Here is a 24,580-nt window from a genome sequence, read left to right on the forward strand (position 1 = left end):
ATGTTTCTTCTTAAGAAATTCTTCTTAAACTAGTTTCATTGGCATTAAAATTAATTTTAATGTTTAATTCTGTAAAAGTTTGTTAACCAAAATCATCTAACATGATAACTAGTTTTATTTCTTTTCTTTCTCTACATTACTTTTTCGGGGTGATGAATCAACATTCTAGCCCCTCGGATCGAAGAAGTTGGAAATGGCCACAGGTAGCTGCAGTTCTCTCTTCACACTTCTGTACAACAATTAAATGCTTGTCATTTTTTAATTTTCCTACAGCTAAAGATTCTTTCTTCATGAAATTATTCATGTTTACAATTTCGCACATGTAGCTACAAAGTTTTTTACCTTTCACAACAGACCTAATTTCAGCTATAACTATTTGCATATGATTGAACTACTTTAAAAAGTTTGAAACCACAATAAAAACCTTTACAAAATATTGAATATAAATTGATTATATAACAAAATACATGACACAGCCAAAAGAACCATACAGAGAGGCAGAAAAATACACCCAAAAATACGTTGCTTCATATGAGAATACATTGCTACTAAGATATTACTAATAATGGTGTGCCAATGTTTCAGAGAACAATAGTACAGCAATGACATGTGGGCTAATCATCAAAGCCCACTGTTACGAGGTGGCTACTGTAAGTTGTTAAAAGAATTGACCGCTGTAAGAGAGCATCAAAGTGAAAAAATTGCAAAATGAAAGAGCCGATGATAGGCATAATTGTTTACAGATGAACCTGTATTCTAAAAAAATAGTTCACCCAAATTGGTTCACTTTGAAAAGTTACACTCGGACAAAACAAAAATATAAAAATATACACATTGGAACCTCCTTTGAAGTCAATTAAAAATAATATTGCATTAAGACTACAAATACAAAGAAATATTAATATAATATGTCTATTTCTGGACAAATTATTCAAGCTTGTCTGGTGCAAGAGCAAGAATGTTGGAAGACATTAATTAATAGCTTAATTATCAAGAAACCCAAGTGATACTTTGAATCACAAAAGCTGTTAACAACAGTTCAAAGAAAACAAATTTGTTTCATAGTATTTTTTTTTTTTTGTAACATCACAAAAGTGGAAAACAGCCTTTCTCTTTGAATAAAAAATATAAGTGATGAATTAGATATTTTATTACTTTAATATGCCTCTTATTCAGTAACTGATGATCTCTTCAGCATCAGCAGACTAACAGGTCTCATTGTCTACACTGTTTTCATACATATCATTTGATCCTGTTGTGTTTTAAGACCAACTACCTCAGTAAATTGATGTCAATCTCGGTACAAAGACCCTTCAAAAATTGCTTTTTATAGTTTTATAGTTTTTTAGAGCATTAAATTCTCTTCCACATTCACTACTAATAATGTCATGTTATTGGTATTTGCTATTGTCATGTTATTATACTATATATCAGCATGCCAAACCCACCTTCACTCTGTTGACTATAGGAATGGATTTCTATGTTTGTTACCATTCAAAATTTTATTGTTAGTGGGCATCTGTTTACAACTCCTACATTCTTTATTTGCAGTGCATCCATTACACTATGGAAAGTGCATTTACTTTCCATTGTTAATACTTGAATATATTTACTTTTTTAATGGTTACGTATGTGAAAACTTATATCCTTCACAGGAAAAAGATTTTCCTCAAAATTGTATTAAAATAAAGCAGTACAGATCCTATTAATCTATGTCTCAGATTATAATAACCTATCAGTTTGTTTGGCTTAGCGGCTGATTCTCTAATGAGCATTATTACATGCTTTATGTTCATTAGTCATAATGACAGATAGTGTGTAAAACATTTAAGTAACACAGTCTCTCTGCTGTAAAGAAAAACAATAAAGTTGCTTGAAATGCTTATACAATTTACAACAAAGGGTTCCAGAAAGTAATGACTCTTCCTAGATAACTTATAATCTTTAATGATTTTAATATGAAATTGGGAAATTTTTTTCCTTTCACTGTAAACAACACGAATGACAGAGGAAACAGACAAGATGAATTGCTAGAAAACAAGATATCAGGCACCAGATATTCGCACAAGACAACTGGTGGATGTGAAAATGTTGTCACAATTGACACCAATAATGTTCAAAACTGGAGAAAGAGGTTTTAAGAAGGAGAAAATGCAGTGTTGGACAAACATGCTGAATAGAATGGCTCCACACTTTAGAAAAGGTGGAAGGAAATAATTCAGCCCTCAGAGAAGTAACGGTGAAATCTTCTGAGACATACTTGATTGATCTCCTTGAATGAGGTACAACAATGAGCAATGGAGACAATGAAGAAATCACACCATGATATGCACACTCCCACATTTTAATGAAGACTTCACAGACTATGGGATAAGGTCTAATGCTCTAACCTCCAAAGTCTTGTTTTGGTTCCCTTAGGTTTTTTCTATTTGTTCAACATCTTTTGTGAGGAAAATTTCAGTGATAACTCAAAACATACAGGGTGAAAGGCAACATTAAACTGGCTGCAAATCATAAGGGAAACAACAGCCACAAGAATTTTTCCAAAATGGATTTTAGAAACAGTTTTGAAAATGGTGAAAATATATGCAAGGAAATAAACAACACTCTGAATATAATTTGTTTGTTCATAACACTATTTAATATTTTGACCCCAAATTTCAAATTTTTACTGCTTTTTTTTTTTTTTTTGTCTTCAGTCATTTGACTGGTTTGATGCAGCTCTCCAAGATTCCCTATCTAGTGCTAGTCGTTTCATTTCAGTATACCCTCTACATCCTACATCCCCAACAATTTGTTTTACATACTCCAAACGTGGCCTGCCTACACAATTTTTCCCTTCTACCTGTCCTTCCAATATTAAAGCGACTATTCCAGGATGCCTTAGTATGTGGCCTATAAGTCTGTTTCTTCTTTTAACTATATTTTTCCAAATGCTACTTTCTTCATCTATTTGCCGCAATACCTCTTCATTTGTCACTTTATCCACCCATCTGATTTTTAACATTCTCCTATAGCACCACATTTCAAAAGCTTCTAATCTTTTCTTCTCAGATACTCCGATTGTCCAAGTTTCACTTCCATATAAAGCGACACTCCAAACATACACTTTCAAAAATCTTTTCCTGACATTTAAATTCATTTTTGATGTAAACAAATTATATTTCTTACTGAAGGCTCGTTTAGCTTGTGCTATTCGGCATTTTATATCGCTCCTGCTTCGTCCATCTTTAGTAATTTTACTTCCCAAATAACAAAATTCTTCTACCTCCATAATCTTTTCTCCTCCTATTTTCACATTCAGTGGTCCATCTTTGTTATTTTTACTACATTTCATTACTTTTGTTTTGTTCTTGTTTATTTTCATGCAATAGTTTTTGCGTAGGACTTCATCTATGCCGTTCATTGTTTCTTCTAAATCCTTTTTACTCTCGGCTAGAATTACTATATCATCAGCAAATCGTAGCATCTTTATCTTTTCACCTTGTACTGTTACTCCGAATCTAAATTGTTCTTTAACATCATTAACTGCTAGTTCCATGTAAAGATTAAAAAGTAACGGAGATAGGGAACATCCTTGTCGGACTCCCTTTCTTATTAGGGCTTCTTTCTTATGTTCTTCAATTGTTATTGTTGCTGTTTGGTTCCTGTACATGTTAGAAATTGTTCTTCTATCTCTGTATTTGAACCCTAATTTTTTTAAAATGCTGAACATTTTATTCCAGTCTACGTTATCGAAAGCCTTTTCTAGGTCTATAAACGCCAAGTATGTTGGTTTGTTTTTCTTTAATCTTCCTTCTACTATTAATCTGAGGCCTAAAATTGCTTCCCTTGTCCCTATACTTTTCCTGAAACCAAATTGGTCTTCTCCTAACACTTCTTCCACTCTCCTCTCAATTCTTCTGTATAAAATTCTAGTTAAGATTTTTGATGCATGACTAGTTAAACTAATTGTTCTGTATTGTTCACATTTATCTGCCCCTGCTTTCTTTGGTATCATAACTATAACACTTTTTTTGAAGTCTGATGGAAATTCGCCATTTTCATAAATATTACACACCAGTTTGTATAATCTATCAATCGCTTCCTCACCTGCACTGCGCAGTAATTCTACAGGTATTCCGTCTATTCCAGGAGCCTTTCTGCCATTTAAATCTTTTAATGCTTTTTACTGCTACGAATAAAAATTAAACAAATAAATTAAATACATCACTTCACAAAGAAAGGTATATAATCATCTAAGGCATCATCTCTTTTCTAAGGGCTGAATTATTTTTACTTTTTTCAGTTTGAGGTGAAGAACAGTGGAGCCATTTCATTAGGCGTGTTTTTTTTGGGCCAAGCAGGATCACCCAACATAAACACCTCACTTTCTGTCTCATTACAGTCCAAGTATGGCACATGACCACCCTTTCCTCATCGGTTAGGTGTCTTGGATTCCAATTTGAACAATATTTTGTAAAAAGAGTTTTAAAGATAATTCCACAGCACTACAATTGTTCCTTGGCCTGTACTATGCTCTGCTTCAATTATTTGATAATTTAAGCCAAACTTAATCATTCTGAACAAAAAACACATTAAATAAAAAAAACTAATTTCCAGTGGACTTGTACAATGTAAAACTATTAATATTCTAAGAAGTGCTAAAGCTAAAACCAATCGATAGTGAACAGCCTTATGTTCAGAACTTTTATAAAATATTGAACTATATGAAGCAATGTCCTGTTAAAATTTTTCCTTTTAGCTTGCGTCTCTGTATATGTTTGTACTGCTGTCACTGCCAAACAAATTTTCCAATTTTAAAGGTTTGCAGTTATGAAACTTTGTAAATAATTCAGCGAAACAATATTTATGTAATAATTTTTAATAAAATTTATTTTGTATATCAAAATCACTAAACTAAAGGCAATACACTTTGATGGGCAGACAAAGATGCTATGTTGCCCAGACACTGCTGCCAACAGTCTGAACACTTTTCTTCCCTCCACTCCTGAAGTGATCTTGGACAATTATCCCCTTCCTTGGGCAACAGAGCTCTGCCCAGAACTTATACTGCAACACTGCATAGTACTGCTTCGACTTCAACACTGTTTATGATGTAGATAGCAATACTAGCATGTTAGCATTTCTAATCCTAGCACAGTGCCCCTGTCTACATAACTCCATTTTCTATATCCTGCCAATTTTTCATTCATACTGTTAATTCAATTTTGGTGAAGAGTTCAATTTGTTAAATTTAGTACAAAGTTAACATGGCTTATTGTTTATAGAAATACATGTACTTTTAAAAGAATAATTATTAAGCTAAAATGATGCATCCAAATGCTCTAATTTAGGTTTTAAAAATAAAATTTTTAATAATGCAAATAATTCATAAAATGTTTTCCTAATTTTAGAGGTATATTAAATCAGCATAATCTAATACGTGAACAGCTGGAACAACCACAAAATAAAATCACGTTGTTTAATGTACATACTGAAATAATGTATTTTGAGTTATTTTTAATAAGTCTTTCTAAAAAACTTAATGAAGTAGGATTTGAAGATATTGATACTTTACTGACAGAGTTTGACAAAGCTCACAAGCTATGTAGAGAGATGGAGGAAGTAATAAACAAGTTTGCACCACACTTAAAACCTAGGTTTGTATAAATTTAAAATTTTAACTTTGTAAATTTTCACTATAAGCTCCTACTTATGGTCAAGAAGTTAGTTGTTAAATCTTATTTTAAGCAGTATTTTTCTTTTATTACATCATTTTCTTTTGCACTGGAGTGAATGGATACTAATGTATAATTGTATTCAATTAAATATTAACAATTTAATAAAGGAAAGGACAGTAAAACATATAAGCATTAATAATGCTTACAACCAGAATTTTTAAAATCACTCGCAATAAAAATACATCCCATGGTCATGATAAAAACAAATCCTTACTGCTGAGATATATTTTCCAATTCTGGGTTGCAGATTTTTGGTCCAAAAAAAAATTATTTAGTGGCTATAATATAATACGCCCTCACATTTTATTAATAGTTCACTGAGGTACATTATCAATTCTAAACTATATCCTTCTGATTCCAAAAAAGAATCACATTCAAAGACTTTACCTCAACACATTTCTTTTTTCACCAGTCATGTGTTTTCATCATTAAAGGCAAGTTGCAATACTGAAAGATGATTAAATGATAAATGAATCCAACTGTGGGCCAACAGTTAATATGCTGTTAATACTGGTGTTTACCAATATGCCAAGTGATCAGCTTTTAATTATATTATTTTATAATTATTCACAATAGTTTTAAAATGAATCGCTTTACAGTGCAAATAAAACAAGGTGCATTCCATACACCTTGGTGTATTCCACCTACACACACGCCTCATCAAAGCTGATGAGTAAAGTAAACAAAAGCTTCAAGATAAGAATATAAAAATTTTACCTAACTTTTCTACTTATTACGATTATACCCATTTCATGTCACACCAATACAAGATTTACTACTGCAAGATTACAATAATCAAAAAGAATTCTGCCAGTGGTTAGTTAGACAAATTCTAGCTAGAGATGAATCTCGCTTCATCAGAAATGGAGTTGTAAATTTTCATAACAGCAATATTTTGGCAAACACCACAATGCATTTCCAGCACAGCACATATTCATTTAATGTGTGGTGTGGAATTCTTACTGAAAATTCAATTCAGCTGATTTTCTTACCTCCACGGCTCAATGGAGAAGAGTACCCAAATTTTTCCCAAACAATCTGCATGAAACTTTGGAAGATGTTGCTTTTCAATATAAAGCAAGGATGTGGTTTATGCATGGTGGGTCATCAGCATATGATAACTAGTGGACTGATTGAGCAGGACCCATAAAATTGCCATTAAACTATATTACCTTTGAGAATTGATAATGGTAATCTCCACAAGGGATCGAAGCTGTAGCAACTCTCAAAAAAAGTCCTGATACCTTAAGCAAAGTTAGAAAAGCTTGGATTCCTCGTGTTGCAATCAACAGAATGGTGGCAACATTGAATAACTACTTTGATTGCTAGAGTACTTTAATCATAGCTTTAATCATTTTTGTGTCACTTTTCATTCGTTTAGATTTATTGAATTATTGTTTTTATTGGGTTTATTCACTTAATTAACTCAGAATTAAATTTTTATAAATATAAACAAAGTTTATAAAATGTTTATGTTTAAGTTTAAATATTTATTTTTTAATTTATGTTTATTGAACACTTAATTGCCCATTTAACAAAGGTATTGTATGTCAAACCTAAACAATTTGAATCAATTTGAATTTTTTGGGTTTTACAATAATTGGGTTGTAGTTATTGAGAGAAATTGAAAAATAAAAAATATAGGTCCCAGAACAGACTCTTGTAGTTATTGAGAAAATTATTATAAGAAACAGTTCTGGGACCTATATTTTTCAATTCTTCAAAAAATGTATAAGACCACCAAATTTGTATCATAATTTATGGCCTGTGAAATTCCAATGTGGCCACATATTTCAGAAATCCAGGCAAAATCTTTCACTAGCCATAACTTGCTAATGAAGTGTTTTGAACCTATTTTTCTAAAATCGATCCTTTTGAGAATCATATTCCTCCGATCAACCTAAATACAGAATAATAAAATAAAATAGGATGACACTTAGTTTAATCCATAATTCAAGCCAGCGTGCTTTCATACCATCGCATCACCAGTTGCTCTATATAATTTTTGAAATCATTTGTACCAAATTACACATGAAGATTGAAATTACAAATCCTGTACTATAGATAAAATTAAAAATTTTTAAGATCCTTTACTAAATTAAAATCAAAAACAGAAATTAAAACTAAAATTTTTTTTAATTTAAAAAAGTTAAAAATTGCATATATATAAAAAAATATAGTCATTTAATAAAATAGAATTAATTTAAAAAAATAAATTAAAAATAAATTTTTTATTTTGTTGTAATAATCATTAATTAAACATTTTAATTTTGGTGGCCATTTTGAAGTGAACCCGGCAAATGATTATGACCATTTGTGTATTTTTGTAATCCTAATTTGAATCCAAAATCAAAATCACAGACTTGTTCACACACACATATATATTGAATTGTGTGTTCATGCACATGATAAAGAACTGTCAAATGAAATTTAAAAAAAAAGTGTAGCTTTATTTTGATAACTAACCTGTTGTAATTTTCCCTTGCAATGAAATACTTTTTCCACCAAATACAGAAGAAACTTTCTACATCATTACATCATTTGATGATTTTATTAATTCCAATTCATCTGGAAAAAATTTTAATTAGTATTCTAACTTTAATTTTTTTTTTATTGTTCATATAATTGTACAAACATTATTTCTATAGTTAGTTCAATGTATCAGTATGCGTGTAAGAATGATTGTCTTTCTGAAATGAAGTGTACAGATTTTTAAAGGCTGAGACAAATACACAAACTCTGAACAAGAGTTAGTGTATCTTTTTTAACATACTCTCACTACAGTATGTTAAGAGTATGATGTTCACTCTACAACTAGAAGTCCCTTTCATACTGAGTGAAACTTTAATTTATAGGACTGAATAGAAACCACAACTTTGGTGAATGTGGGATGATGTATAACTTCAGCTCACTGAAACAAACAACAAGCAACAAGAAACTATTTCTGCCCTACTTTTTCTAGTAACCCTAGCATAAGATACTTGTTAATCCTGAGAGTACTTATATCATTTTCAGGACTAACTTTTTGTTTCACGTTAGGTTTGCCAAAAGTTATTCAGTCAGAATTGTGATTTTATATTAAATATAACTGAATGGCAAACCGTGAAACAAAAAGTTAGTCCTGAAAATGATATAAGCAGTCTCAGGATTAACAAGTATCTTATGCTAGGGTTACTAGAAAAAGTAGGGCAGAAATAGTTTCTTGTTGCTTGTTTCAGTGAACTGAATTTACACATCATCCCATATTCACCAAAATGCGGGTTCTATTCAGTCCTATAAATTAAAGTTTCATTCAGTATTAAAGGAACTGCTAGGTGTAGATAACTATCCATTAGAATTAGTCAGCATCATCTCATCGTCCATATCTTTTTCTTATTACTAATTCTGTGGATATATATCTGTCCCTGCTAGATCCTCCTTGCTTAGGTTGCCAGGACCTTGATAATAACCAGTACATCCTTGGTGACATTGGGTAGACATTCTGTAGACCATATACCCTACATGCACGTCGCCACATGCTGGGAATTTTATTTCCTACCCAATCATCACATAAGCTTAAAGGTTGAATTATACATCAAGTGAAGTCAAAGCTGAAATGGAGAGGGTACTAGGGAAATTTTGATTATTAAGGCAGTACTATAATTCAACATTTCACTAAGAATAAAAACAATTTCTACAGATGCTTTTACTTATTTGAAGGTTATTTCTTCTCAAGGCTTATTTCTGTGAACTAAAGGAGTACGAGATAAAATCTGATTACTATATAAAAAAAGGAAAATTTTTAAGTTTGCAATATAATGATCAACAAGAACATGAATGGATTAAACATAATGAAAAAGTAAGTGAAATTACATAAGCCTAACATATAAATAAAATATAAATTATTTATAAAATATAAATAAAGTAGAATAAATAATAAAACCACCTGGAAAACATTGTCAACTGGACAATAAAATTAAATCAACATTTTTAATTAGAAATTTGTTTGGAATTGTCTAAAAAACTTTACACTACCTTTTTATAACGCATCTATAAGAGCATAGAGACTCAAACCATCTTTTGTTACTACAGTTCATAGTTTATGTGTGTATATATATATATATATATAGGAAAGTAAAATAAGCTTTTTACTCAGTTTTTAAACTCAACCTGAATAGCCCAAAAATTGATCAGACCTACAAAACCACAAGGAAGCAATTTTGTTTAAAATTTAAACCAGACAACTTTAGATAATTTAGAAATAACTAAACTATAACTTATCCCTAATTTTTTTTTTATAGGAGATAAAAATTGTTACCTTATACCTAAGACTTAAAAAAAAGCTTCAAATAAACTTGGTCTGGAAACTAGTTTTCTGCATGTCTTATTTTTAAACAAAAACTCTTATTACAACATACTGAAACCGATTAATAACTGAACTTACATTCTTTATGAAATAAATATGAAAATTTTTAATAAACATTTTAATAAAATTAAATTAGCTACAATTTTAAGTATTAGATTATTAAATAGTTTTACATGCTTTAAACGGTTTTTATATCATTATTCAGGCTCTCAAGAATACTGTTTAAAACATGTCCTGTAATTTCCTTTAATTAGTGGGCATTTCCAGTGAAATGCCCACTATAAAATGCTCCCACTATAATAAAACAATATAGAATACTAACATATTTTATCTTAACATGTTGCTAGGACATATCTATAATTTGAAGGAATCTCTGACCAGAATGTTCTAATGAGGGTTTCCATCCTCACAAAACACCAGATAATAGCTTACAAATTCATTTTCACACACAAATTATGCCACAAATTCGTTACCATCAAATTTAAATATATTTTTTAACAAAATTTTAAGGTTTTATTTTGATTGAGAATTAAATAATTCTGAAAACAAGCTGTTTGATGTTTAATAACATAAAAAGATAAAATCTATACTTTCTGGACAGAATAAATGAATTGTTAATTTCTATAATTTACACAATTATCTTTAAGGAAAGATAATTATGTAAATTATTATCTTCAGAGTATGTTTTGTAAGGACAAAACATACTCTGAAGATATAAATGAATCACTGACATAATAGAAAAGTAGTAAAACATTACTAATTTTTAACTGTCAAAAAAAGTAGCAAGGTATAAAATGGCTGTTGTTAACACACACACATCTGTCTATGACACTCTTATATACAGATGCAAACTGAACCAAATATTATAACTGTCTTTTTAACATTTTTCAATGAATGGTGGTGATGCTGGCATCTGCTGATATTAGCATTTTTTTTTTTTTTAATTACAAAAATTCACATTAAGAATGAGGTAAAAAACGGTGTTTGGTTTCAATCTTATCCATTTGAATTTATAAATAAATATTTATTTCATATTCTTGTGTTAATCTTGGTGGTGGATTATGACTTATCTGTGAATTGGTGCAAATGTTGACTATACTGATTGTATCTTTGAAGTTGCACTCCTATTTGACCACTATAGAATACTGTGATAATCAGAACAGTTTATATATTCCATGGGCATTGTGTTTGCCTGGTAATAGGCAAATGTGTAATGATTTGTTTTTTTTTGTTGTTCTAATGGCTGAATGCATCTAGATTTTATAAAAGAGTGTAAATCATATTTAATCATGAGTGCTAAGTATTTTATCGCACCGAGTTCTATGTAGATCTCAGGTGACATCGATTAAGTCATACTTAGCTGACAGTTTATGTAATTGTAATGTTAAATGGTTTGAAGTGAATTAATTTAACGATTACCTCATATTCTAAATCCTTACTTTTTTTCCAGAAATGGGCAGAAATAAAAAAGGGAAGATTAGTATCTGATATCATATCAGAAGCTGACAGATGGATCTATCACAGTGCAGATGATAAAGAAATAATGTGGTTTAACTCTGACAAATACAATAAAGAAGAATTAATGTATGTTCTACCAATACCAATGTATACTCTCAATTATTACTTAGATTGATACACTTACTAAGAGCATTTTAAATAAATAAAAAAGATACATATTGACATATCCAAATATATTAATACGAACAACTTTCATGGTGCTTTTATACTCCAAACATTGTATGAAACAATGCTTATAAATTATTAAAAAACTTTGTTTGAATATTAGTAAGCTGTTGTAATGTATACAATATTTTAATTATCTAGAATACACAAGTTACATAAAATGGACCTATAAATGTATGATTATTTATTTTTTATAAACTTAACACAATATTCACAAATAAAAGGTAAAAAAAAATATCATTATTATTTTGCATATTTTTTCTGTTTTTCCCAAGAAAAAGTTATATTAAACACCCACACAAAACTGAAAAAAGTAGTAATGAGAAATGCTGAAGAACAAAAAAATTAAAAATTGTAATTTTATACACCTCCTCTATGAATCATGAGACCTTGCCGATGGTGAGGGGGCTTGAGTGCTCAGGGATAGTGAGTAGCTGGACCGAAGGTGCAACCATAGCGGAGAGGTATCTGTTGAGAGCCAGACTAAGGAATGATTCCTGAAAGAGGGCAGCAGCTCTTTCAGTAGTTGTTAGGGGCGTGAGTCAGAATGACTTAAACGACCATATCAACATCACTCAGTCCTCTGAGTACTGTGCAGCTGAAAGTAATGGAAAACCACAGCTGCTTTTTTTCCAAGTAAATGTGGCTCTCTGCATTTTCATATAGCAATAATGGAGGCGCCTTCCTTGGTAAAATATTCCGAAGGTAAACTACTCCCCCATTCGGAATCTTCAGGTGGGGACTACTAAGGAAGGGGTCACCAGAAAATTAAAAAATAACATTCTACGAGTCGGAGCGTGGAATGTTAGAAGTTTAAAAAAGGTTGGTAGGCTAGAAAATTTAAAAAGGAAAATGGATAGGATAAATGTGGATGTAGTAGGAATTAGTAACGTTCGGTGGGAAGAGGAAGGCGACTTTTGGTCAGGTGATTTTAGAATAATTAACTCAGCTTCAAATAATGGGCAGGCAGGAGTAGGTTTCATAATGAACAAGAAGATAGGGAAGAGAGTAGAGTATTTCAAAACGCATAGCTATAGAATCATTGTAATAAGGATAAAATCAAAACCTAAACCGACAACGATTGTTAACGTCTATATGCCTACAAGCGCCCATGATGATGATGAGGTAGAGTGTGTATACGAAGAGATTGATGAAGCAATTAACACGTAAAAGGAGATGAAAATTTAATAATAGTTGCAGATGGGAATGCAAACATTGGAAAAGGCAAGGAAGGAAATATAGTGGGTAAATACGGGCTGGGCAAAAGGAATGAAAGAGGGGACCGACTTATGAAGTATAATTTAGTAATTGCCAACACCCAATTTAAAAATCATAATAGAAGAATATACACTTGGAAAAAGCCAGGCGATACTGCAAGGTATCAGATAGATTATATCATGGTTAAGCAAAGATTTAGAAATCAACTCGTTGACTGCAAAACTTACCCTGGAGCAGACATTGATAGCGACCATAATTTGGTGTTAATGAAATGTAGATTGGGGTTTAAAAACCTGAAGAAAAGGTGTCAGATGTATCGGTGGAATTTAGAGAAGCTTGAGGAAGAGGAGGTAAAGAAAATTTTTGAGGAGGACATCACAAGAGGTCTGAGTAAAAAATATAAGGTAGAAAATGTAGAAGAAGAATGGGAGAATGTTAAAAAGGAAATTCTTAAATCAGCAGAAGCAAACTTAGGCGGAATAAAGAGAACTGGTAGAAAACCTTGGGTTTCAGACAATATATTGCAGCTGATGGATGAACGTAGAAAATATAAGAATGCTAGTGATGAAGAAAGTAAAAGGAACTATCGGCAATTAAGAAATGCTATAAACAGGAAGTGCAAACTGGCGAAAGAAGAGTAGATTAAAGAAAAGTGTTCAGAAGTGGAAAGAGAAATGAACATTGGTAAAATAGACGGAGCATACAGGAAAGTTAAGGAAAATTTTGGGGTACATAAATTAAAATCTAATAATGTGTTAAACAAAGATGGTACACCAATATATAATACGAAAGGTAAAGTCGACAGATGAGTGGAATATATTGAAGAGTTATACGGAGGAAATGAATTAGAAAATGGTGTTATAGAGGAAGAAGAGGAAGTTGAGGAGGATGAAATGGGAGAAACAATACTGAGATCTGAATTTAAGACAGCATTAAAAGATTTAAATGGCAGAAAGGCTCCTGGAATAGACGGAATACCTGTAGAATTACTGCGCAGTGCAGGTGAGGAATCGATTGCTAGATTATACAAGCTGGTGTGTAATATTTATGAAAAAGGGGAAGTTCCGTCAGACTTCAAAAAAAGTGTTATTAGTCATGATACCAAAGAAAGCAGGGGCAGATAAATGTGAAGAATACAGAACAATTAGTTTAACTAGTCATGCATCAAAAGTCTTAACTAGAATTCTATACAGAAGAATTGAGAGGAGAGTGGAAGAAGTGTTAGGAGAAGACCAATTTGGTTTCAGGAAAAGTATATGGACAAGGGAAGCAATTTTAGGCCTCAGATTAATAGTAGAAGGAAGATTAAAGAAAAACAAACCAACATTCTTGGCGTTTATAGACCTAGAAAAGGCTGAATTATAAAATAAATTAAACCAAAATAAAAATATAAAAAACTTAAAACATCAAAAAACAAAAAAACAAACAAAAACAAAGGAATCAACTTAAAATCAAATAAACAAGAAAAATATAAAAAAGAAGAGAAATATTTATAAAAAAACTGTAACAAAAATTAATATAAGGGAAAAAAAAGAATTGGAAGAAAATAAATAATAAATTAAACGTAAACTGTAAATAAAAGTAACACAAAAAAAAAAAAAAAAAAAATTCTATAATCAAATAAAAAAAAACTCTAAAATAAAATCCTTCGAATAAAATCCAGAAAAAAGGGAAATCCACACAAACAAATTAAAGAAACAAAAAATGCTGAACTCACATAAGGACATTGCTTTACCTACCCACCTATAAATCGAATATCTTGACTACCTAAAAAACAATGAATAAAATTATAGATAACGTAGACTGGAATAAAATGTTCAGCATTTTAAAAAAATTAGGGTTCAAATACAGAGATAGTAGAACAATTTGAAACATGTACAGGAACCAAACAGCAACAGTAATAATTGAAGAACATAAGAAAGAAGCCGTAATAAGAAAGGGAGTCCGACAAGGATGTTCCCTATCTCCGTTACTTTTTAATCTTTACATGAAACTAGCAGTTAATGATGTTAAAGAACAATTTAGATTCGGAGTAATAGTACAAGGTGAAAAGATAAAGATGCTACGATTTGCTGATGATATAGTAATTCTAGCCGAGAGTAAAAAGGATTTAGAAGAAACAATGAACGGCATAGATGAAGTCCTACTCAAGAACTATCGCATGAAAATAAACAACAACAAAACAAAAGTAATGAAATGTAGTAGAAATAACTAAGATGGACCACTGAATGTGAAAATAGGAGGACAAAAGATTATGGAGGTACAAGAATTTTGTTATTTGGGAAGTAGAATTACTAAAGATGGACGAAGCAGGAGCGATATAAAATGCTGAATAGCACAAGCGAAATGAGCCTTCAGTAAGAAATATAATTTGTTTACATAACAAATTAATTTAAATGTCAGGAAAAGATTTTTGAAAGTATATGTTTGGAGTGTCGCTTTATATGGAAGTGAAACTTGGACAATCGGAGTATCTGAGAAGAAAAGATTAGAAGCTTTTGAAATGTGGTGCTATAGGAGAATGTTAAAAATCAGATGGGTGGATAAAGTGACAAATGAAGAGGTATTGCGGCAAATAGATGAAGAAAGAAGCATTTGGAAAAATATAGTTAAAAGAAGAGACAGACTTATAGGCCACATACTAAGACATCCTGGAATAGTTGCTTTAATATTGGAAGGACAGGTAGAAGGAAAAAATTGTGTAGGCAGGCCACGTTTGGAATATGTAAAACAAATTGTTAGGGATGTAGGATGTAGGATGTAGAGGGTATACTGAAATGAAACGACTAGCACTAGATAGGGAATCTTGGAGAGCTGCATCAAACCAGTCAAATGACTGAAGACAAAAAAAAAATTTATGCAATCTATATTTTCTTTTGTTACCATTTTTTTAGATTTGTTTGTTTGTTTGGACTTAATAATAATAAGATAGTTAAACATAATAAAATGAGGTTACACCTGTTGGTCTGTAAAACCTAATAACTAATTAATAAATTAATTGTTATTAAAGTGAGGTTAATGTCAATGATACGTTACAATTTACTCCTATAAAAATTAAAAATTAATGAAATGGGATTAAAATTAATAAATGAAATCACCCTATGAAATCATAGGGTGGCCCAAAAGAAGGTATCAAGAGTAGTTTATTTGTATTTTATAACATTGTTTATTATACTCATTTAATGTTAATATCATAATTTATCAAAATAGCTTCAATTTGCGAGTACTGTGTTTAAATGTTAAAATTGTGTTAATGATAAAATTATAGCCTACCAACGTTGAAAAAATTTACATAAAAAAAACTTTCAGGCCACTCTGCATGTACAAGGATAATTTTTTACTAATTAGGCTATCAGGATAGAAATGAACCTAAAAATTAGTTTCTTATTTAACTTGTAAATGCTAACTTGAGTCAACATGAGATGATGCAGCTGAAATAATGTAAGAGTTGATAGAGAAGATCATGGAAAGTAAAGGTAAAGATTGTTGTAGATAATAAGGAATGTGAATGCTGTGGTAGCTAATGCAAGATAAGATGGGAAAGTATGATCTGGAAAGAAGGAAAAGGACTGACTTTGGTATAATTAAAACATTTGTAATGAATATTTGGTTTTAAAGCCATAAAAGAAGATTATAAGCAAAGAAATCACAAAGAGATGAAAGCAGATATTAAACTGTCTATATAAATGTGGTAAAAAGTTCAGAAATGCAATGAAAAACCACACATGTATTAACAGGAACTAAAATTAGTTTAGAAAAGAGGTAGTGAGTGAGTAGCTCCAGAAATTACAGGTAGAAATAAAAGGAAAAGTTTTTACTAATAGCAGAAAGAAAAAAGAAGCCATTACTTACTTATATAAAAAAAATATGGAACAAAATATAGAATAAATATTTGATATTATGGACTATAATAAAATAATAGATGATTTGATCATGTCATCAATAGGTAAGTGTGCAACTGGTACACCTTTGATCAGAGCAGCAAATAAGACATACACTTATTAAATATGAAAATAATTAAGTAAATAAAATAAGGACAAAATAAATAACAAAAGACTAAACAATAACTGAATATATATTCTTTGTACATATAAAAAAAGGCAGCAAACTGAGGGTTTATTTTTTTATTCATTTTAGTACATATTACTTAAAAACTAATTCATAAGTAATATTGATCTACAAAATCTATTTAAATCTTAACCTTAACCTTAATGGTTAAATTTCTTAAAAATTGCAATGGAAGCATAAGACCTTTTATCCCATGTCAATAAATCATGTTAAAATCCACAAAAATCATTCTGTATTCTAGAGTTACTCTGAGGGGATTTTTTTTAGAAATATGTAAATGTAAAATGTTTTTAATTTTTTCATTTTTAGTAAATGTAAAAATATAAATGCATGGATAAGTTAACGTTTTTAATTTACAAGATATTGACTCACTTGATATAGAGCTGCAAGATAGTGTATTTTACATGGAAATAGAATAAGTTACAATAAATACTTATAGAAATGAAAATCTTACTATTTTCATAAAACACATCAGAGCAAAATGGTAAAGTAGACTTTGATGCAAATGAAATCAATTTCAATTTAATAATTTCAAACAAAATAAGAATTTGTGGGCTACCAAAATATCTAGAAATTTCACATTAAGAGCAACAAAATTCTACCATTAACATTTACATTAGACATACTAACAATAAAAATGTCTTCTAGCAATGAAAAAAAAGATAGACCAAAAAAAATTTATTTTTTCTGAAAGTTTAAAAACGGCCCTCCCTATAATTTAGGGAACAATACACACAAAAACAATTCCTGATGTTGTTATTTGTCAATTATTGCCCCTGCCATATAGAGTTTGACATTAACTGATATTAAATATTAAAGTGTAGCCTAAGGTTAGATGTATGCAATAAAATTATACGAGGGTTATTTTTTTTTCAAGGTCCGATCGGTCGCAAAATAAAAACCTGCGCAAAAATCGGATGAACCTTTGCGCATATGTGTTGCGCAGCATCTCTAGTAAGGCCTTCAATCACGCCGCGTCACTTCGTTTAGTTGTGAACACGCAGCTAGCATGTAAACATGTCTACAACAATAGCATCTCCCGCCAAGTGTGAAGTGCGTGCGGTAATTCGATTTCTTCAGGCTGAGGGGTGTAATGGAGCTGAAATTCATCGACGAATAAGTAATGTGTATGGTGAAACTTCAACGAGTGACAGCAAAGTGCGACAATGTGCAGTAACTTTAAAGCAGGGCGGTCAGGGAAGGAAGCGAGTGTCAACCGATGATCTCGTTGAGCGAGTGGATGAGGCAATTCGAGAAAATCGTCGGTTCACAATTTCTGTATTGAGTGATTAGTTTTTTGAAATTTCAAGGTCAGCTCTCTACACCATTGTGGGTGAGAGACTTCAGTACCGCAAACTGTGTGCGAGATGGGTTCCCAAGATGCTGTCCGACCATCACAAAAAAAAAGAAAATGGATGCCTCCCTAACGTTTCTCCAGCGCTACCACAATGAAGGTGAAGACTTTTTGAACAAAATTGTCACAGGGGACAAGACATGGGTCCATTTCGAAACTGAAAAAACAAAAGAACAATCCAAACAATGGATGCATTCTCATTCTCCCAGTAAACCAAAAAAGTTCAAGCAAACCTTCTCCAAGTGTATGGCTGCTGTGTTCTGGGACCGGAATGGAGTTCTCTTAGTAGAATTCATGGAACGTGGCACGACCATCACTGCAGCCTCATATTGCGTGACTCTTCAACGTCTACGAAGGACAATTCAGAATAAGCGGAGGAGAATGTTGTCATCAGGCATTGTCTTTCTCCATGACTCGGCCGCACACTGCAGCTGTAACAAAGAAGCTCCTGCAGCATTTTCATTGGGAAGTGTTTGATCACCCACCATACAGCCCGGACTTGGCTCCATCCGATTTTCACCTCTTTGCTCACATGAAACGTTGGCTAGGAGGACAACATTTTGGCACAGACATCGAGCTGCAGACCAGCGTAGAAACATGGCTGAAAACACAGGCGGGATCTGCCTGTGTTGATGAGGGTATCGGAAAGTTGGTACCACGCTATGACAAATGTCTAAATCGGAGTGGCGACTATGTAGAGAAATATTGTAACTATGTAAGTACTTGTTACAAATAAAAATTTGTTTATTTTCACTGTGGTTTTAATTTCGTGACTGATGATCGGACCTTGAAAAAAAATAACCCTTGTATTCTCCTTCAATATTTATCTAGAGTGTAAACAAGTTATTCTACAATCATGATGGTTCAGTATAAAAAAGATTTACCTGAAAACAATAAGACTAACAAAAAAGGGGGCTATTGCAGTACAATACAAAATTTCTTAATGTATAAAACTCAAACCAGAATATACCAAAATTATATGTGAAACCTAATCTGATTCTAGTTGTTACACTAAATCAATATATAATTCCACCACAAACAAGGTAAATTATATTATGGTTTGTAGGACAGCAGACACTTTCTGTAAGAAATTGAATAGTTAAGAAATTGAGTAAGTTTAAATTTAAATAAACCTGCATATAATGTTTACTATAAGAACATTTAAACATATTTTATTGTGTCAACACATTGGTGACATAAGAGTGGTACAGAACAGAGGCTAAGTAAATTTTGTTTAAAATATTTCTCACAACATATGACAATATGTGCCTCAAACTGCAAAGTAACCCAAAATGACAATGCGCATAACACAAATTAATATAATGTGCTGTAAATGACATGGATATTTCTAGAACAGGACTATACTAAAAAAGTAAATAAAATTTATTAATAATGACTTTCCATTTCCAATAGTAGAGAAATAATAATTCTTCCAAATAACATTTTACAGGATATTAGCAGTACCTTCTTCAATGTATTTGCCAAAGCATTGTTGACAATGGAGCCTAAAGCTGTTTTTAAAAATAATAGAAAATCCATTTGATAACTAATTGAATATTTTTTAAGCATGTTGTGTTAATATGTTGCTGAAATTTGAATGATTATATTTTTTAATTAAAAGTTGTTTCATAACTTTTTAAGAAAACCATTGGCAACAGTAGTACAGAAAATTAATAAGATGCTTCTGATTGTCTTCAAAACGTTTTTTGGAGCCTTCAGTAGAGTTATTTGCGTAAAATTTGAGAAAGTAAGTCATTAGTAATAATTTTTGATAAACAACAAAGGCAATTATTTTATAAATTATTGGCACAATAACCTTCCTATACAAGTGAATTTGGTTGATTTTTTAAAAAAGAAGTTGCTCAAACATTTGAGACGTTTTATATTTGGGACTGTACCAAAATTTTAATTCAAATTTTCATGACAGTGCATAAAAATTTACTAAAAGAACATTTACACATATTTTACTGCACCTATACATTTGTGACAGAGTGGTACAGAATATAAGCTATGTAAATTTGGCTTATGATTATTTCTGTTAACAATTTGTACCTTAATACTGCAAAGTAATGCAAAATGGCATTGAAAAACCCAGATTAATATCATCTGCTGTAAATGAAAAAAATATTAACACCTACACCCATGAATCACATGAGAAAAGGCAGCTTTAAAATTCAATGTTTGAACTAAAACATCGACAAGAAGTTACTTTAATGAATAACAGTAATAGTAATCAGTTCACTAAGAAAGCGAAATCATGTAAATTATTATGTTAAAAGAACTTGTGTATAAACATTGGGTTAAATTTCAAATGTAAACACAACTGTTACTGTATAAAAATAAAATAACCTAAGTTACAAATATTTTAACGTATAAAAACCTGCAAACAACAGTAAATGAAGAAAACGGCAATACAAATACCGCCATTGAAGAAACCTGAAAAAATTAAACTGAAAAAACAATTCAAATAGAAAATTTTCATCAACTGAGCGTATCTGAGACTGAACTCATCGAAGTCAAGCTATCTACAATTTATAACTCTCATAATACTGGTTCTTTTTTTTCTAAAACGTTCAATATGCAATTAATTTAGATTTAAGTCTCACGTGCTAATGTATTATTAGTTTGGGTTATTTGCATTATTTCATTAAATATACAATTTAGTTATTTTTTATATGTAATATTTTCGTGTATTTAATGAAATTTACATTAAAATTATTTCACATGTTTTATTTTAAATAATTAATGTGGACTTTAATTCCACCAATATATACGAGTGTTCAACTTTAAGAGTCCCGATCACTAAAGTACTTTATACGAAATACGTATTTTTGTTAAAATGTATATATAAGTGTAAGACCGATAAAATAATGAGGAAAATGTTGGTACGACTGGAACTGGAGTGAAGAGCCTGCACATAAGTTTATTGCCTGCACATTTGAGTTTATGCCGAGACTTTTATTTTGCAAAAGCTACAACGCAAACTCGAATAGCTGGCATTGGCTTTTGAACAGGGTTGCGTGTAATCGTCATTTGTTTATTAAAATGCAGTTAACTGTAGAAGAACATGTATTATTGACAAAAACTTATTTAGAGAAGAAATTTCATGTTGTATGTAGGCGAAAATCCAGGGAAAGATTTGAAAACGAAGCACCAGTGAAAAGTGTTATTAAGAAATTATACTAATGTATCTAAAGTTTGGTTCTAGCCGTTGAAATATTGCTCTCTCTTAATGAAATGAAATTTATTTTTCTGTGCATACCACTAAACAGCGCCAAACGCGTATTGCCCATTTCGGAAACAACATAATGGAGGATGGTAACAAACTAACCACACGTTGATCGCATAAACTTTAGTTTCATCCGCCCCGTTAACCTGCTCTTATGTTCTCCGAGTAATCGAATCAAAGCAGACAACGGTCAGACTTTGTGACCTTACAGCCGTAGGTGGCCCGAAGTTTTTACGAAATAACTCGTACTTGATATCACAAAACATGCAGGCGGCTGCCAGTAGCTAGTGTCAACCATTGCGGTGAGCAGTACAGCAAATGTGCGGTACTGAATTCGCTCATTTTCTTTGAATTTCACCTACACCAATAAATAGTGTGTAATAGGTTGACAAGTTCATAGAAGTGGATGGACATCATTTTCAACACCCTCTGTAAATTATTAAACAAATGTTTACCGATAAGTTTTAAGTTAAGTAGTCTATATTATTATCCAATTATATCAATTGTACACCATCTGTCACATGTTTTTATTTAAGATAATTAATATGGACTTTAATCCCACCAATTATATTAATTGTACACCATATGTGATTTATACCAATATATGTGATTTATATATTATTATATACCAATCAGAATAAAAGATTTACTTATTGGTTTACAACACTACTCTGTTTACTTATTTCGATTACAATATTTGGCCAAAGTCTTTAGCAGAAAACAGAACAGAGAAATAGTGTACAGAAACAGCAAAAAAATTAATGTCAAACAAACTTTTTTTTGTTAAAAAAGTGGTGTTACTAAACTCTTACTACAATGAATAGTCATTTTTATTTCATTATTATACCATTAAAGTTTCAGTTGATGCACCTTACTAAAACAAATTTACTATGGATGTTAAGGATTCATTAACCAGTTTTAAGAAAAATCTTTAATTTGGATGAAAAATTATAAATTAATTTTGAGAAGCATAGCATGTTAAGCATGGGGTTTGTTTCAAGTAGACGCAAAATGGTGTATGACTGAGTCTTTGAAACCATTGTGTCCTATGCAGCAGTGTTTTAGATGTCTTGATTAAATTTGAACACAGACAACAGACCTTATTCAGAATTGATGGAATGTCCAACACTCTTTTCGTACACCTTGATATTTTCTGTTTTTTACCTCCTTTTCTCTGAGCAGGCCTCTCTTTGTGTGGTTAATAGTGAAGAGACAGACTGCTATGCAGAATTTACAAAGAGTGGTTGAACTGCAGTTTGTGAATGATGAAGAAGATAACGACGGTGTTAATGCCATTCCAAATTTCGGGGGTTGTTCTTTACTGCCTGAGGAAAGATGTTTAACTTTTCATTCTGGAAACAAAGCTTAATGAATAAAACTCTTAACAGAGTGGAAAATTACTCTATGAATTTATACCAGACTAAAGAGTTATGAGATGTTGTTCAATATCATGTAGTAGTTATTCAATTTCTGTCCAGTCATGGACATTTTTGGCCAATATATAATGAGTACCGGATTATATGCATTTGCATATTAAGCCCATTCTCACTGGTTACTGTATATTTTCCTTAAAATCTAGTGATTATGCGTATTTTTGCTGTAATTGCAATTTCGTTGGGTACCTTGTTAATAAAGGAAATCTTACATTGTAGCCGGCCAAACCTATTAGCCGCATGGCTCTTAGAGCGCACTTGGCAGCCGCGAATCTATTGTTTTGATATGATAATATTATTATGAAGTCAAGCAAAACACAGACTCACGCCTACTGCAGCACTCCTCCCACTAGGCAGCTAAATTACGCATGTTATTGTTGACGCGCTCATTGCATCAGTCTAGTTTTAAAGTATACCATGCCTCCCGAAAAAAAGCGTCTCTTCATGGATAGCTGACTATCTTGAAACATTTACATACGATGGAATTGTTTTATATTTTCGAGTTTGCAAGAAAAATATTTCGTGAACAAAAAGTTTTAAATAGACTAGCATGCCAAGACAAGTCTTCATATCGCAAGATTGCAAAAGAAAGACCCACGAAAAAACTTAAAACAGCAGAAAGTAGCACTGATTTCACTTCAAAGTAAACAAAACCCCACCTCAGCATTGATTTATATGAAGTATTTCTTACAAGTAATATTCCTCTTCACAAAATTACAAATCCTACCTTCAAAGATTTTCAGCGAAAATATTGTTTGAATCAAAATATACCAGACAAATCAACATTGCGTAAAAATTACATACCAAAATTTACCTAGACGTTCTGGAAGAAATACGCAATGAAATCAAAGGTAGCTGACGAACTACCTTTGGATTTAAGCTGACGAACTACCGACAGTTGTGGCCATTACATTTTGAATTTAACTGTCGGAGCACTAAAACCTAGAGCCTTCTTTTAACTATTTGGTGGCCTGCAAAGACCTTGAAAAGACAAATCATTCTACGATCGGCAGATTTGTGAATGAGAGTATTAAAAAAATATTTCCTGAATCTTCTGCGGATGAAAGTTTAAATTTCTCTCGGATGCTGCTCCCTATATGATCAAGGTAGCCCCAAAGCCCTTCAAGTATTTTATCCCAATTTGATCCACGACTCGTTGAAGTACGAACCACGTTTGGGAATGTAAATAAACTGATTTCATCAACAAAGAAAGTGTTTCTTAAGACACCTGCTCGCAATAAGGCCTATAAAGAAAAACTGCCAAATGTGCCTTTACCTCCCGAACCAGTGCTAACTAAAACTTTTAGTAAACGACTTCGATAGTGCAGAGGCTATGTAAGTTTGTCAGTCTAGGGAGGCATTTAACGATTCTAGTATAAAAAAAAAAATCAGTAAGAAGATTAGCACTCATTTTTCCCACATACCTGTGAGTATTAAAAACTTGAAACTCAAGGTTTGGAGTTGATTGAATCTATTGAGTTAATGAATAAAATCTACCAAATGAACCCCGCATTGCCCATTGCCAGA

At 31.5% G+C, this 24,580-nt stretch overlaps 1 protein-coding gene across 1 annotated transcript in view; it reads right to left on the reverse strand.

The window, feature by feature from the left end:
* The window catches only part of cos (kinesin-like protein costa), a 34,321-nt gene extending 13,420 nt beyond the window's left edge, over positions 1-20,901 (reverse strand). Inside the window, exons 1-2 of the mRNA XM_075370995.1 lie at positions 20,772-20,901; positions 8,190-8,291 (exon numbers count right to left, since the gene is read on the reverse strand). The gene's annotated coding sequence lies outside the window, so the exon portion shown is untranslated. The remainder of the gene's footprint in view (positions 1-8,189; positions 8,292-20,771) is intronic.
* Between the last annotated feature and the right edge of the window lie 3,679 nt (positions 20,902-24,580).

This window comes from Lycorma delicatula, chromosome 7, assembly GCF_047948215.1.
Source record: "Lycorma delicatula isolate Av1 chromosome 7, ASM4794821v1, whole genome shotgun sequence".
NCBI classification, from domain to species: Eukaryota; Metazoa; Arthropoda; class Insecta; order Hemiptera; family Fulgoridae; genus Lycorma; species Lycorma delicatula.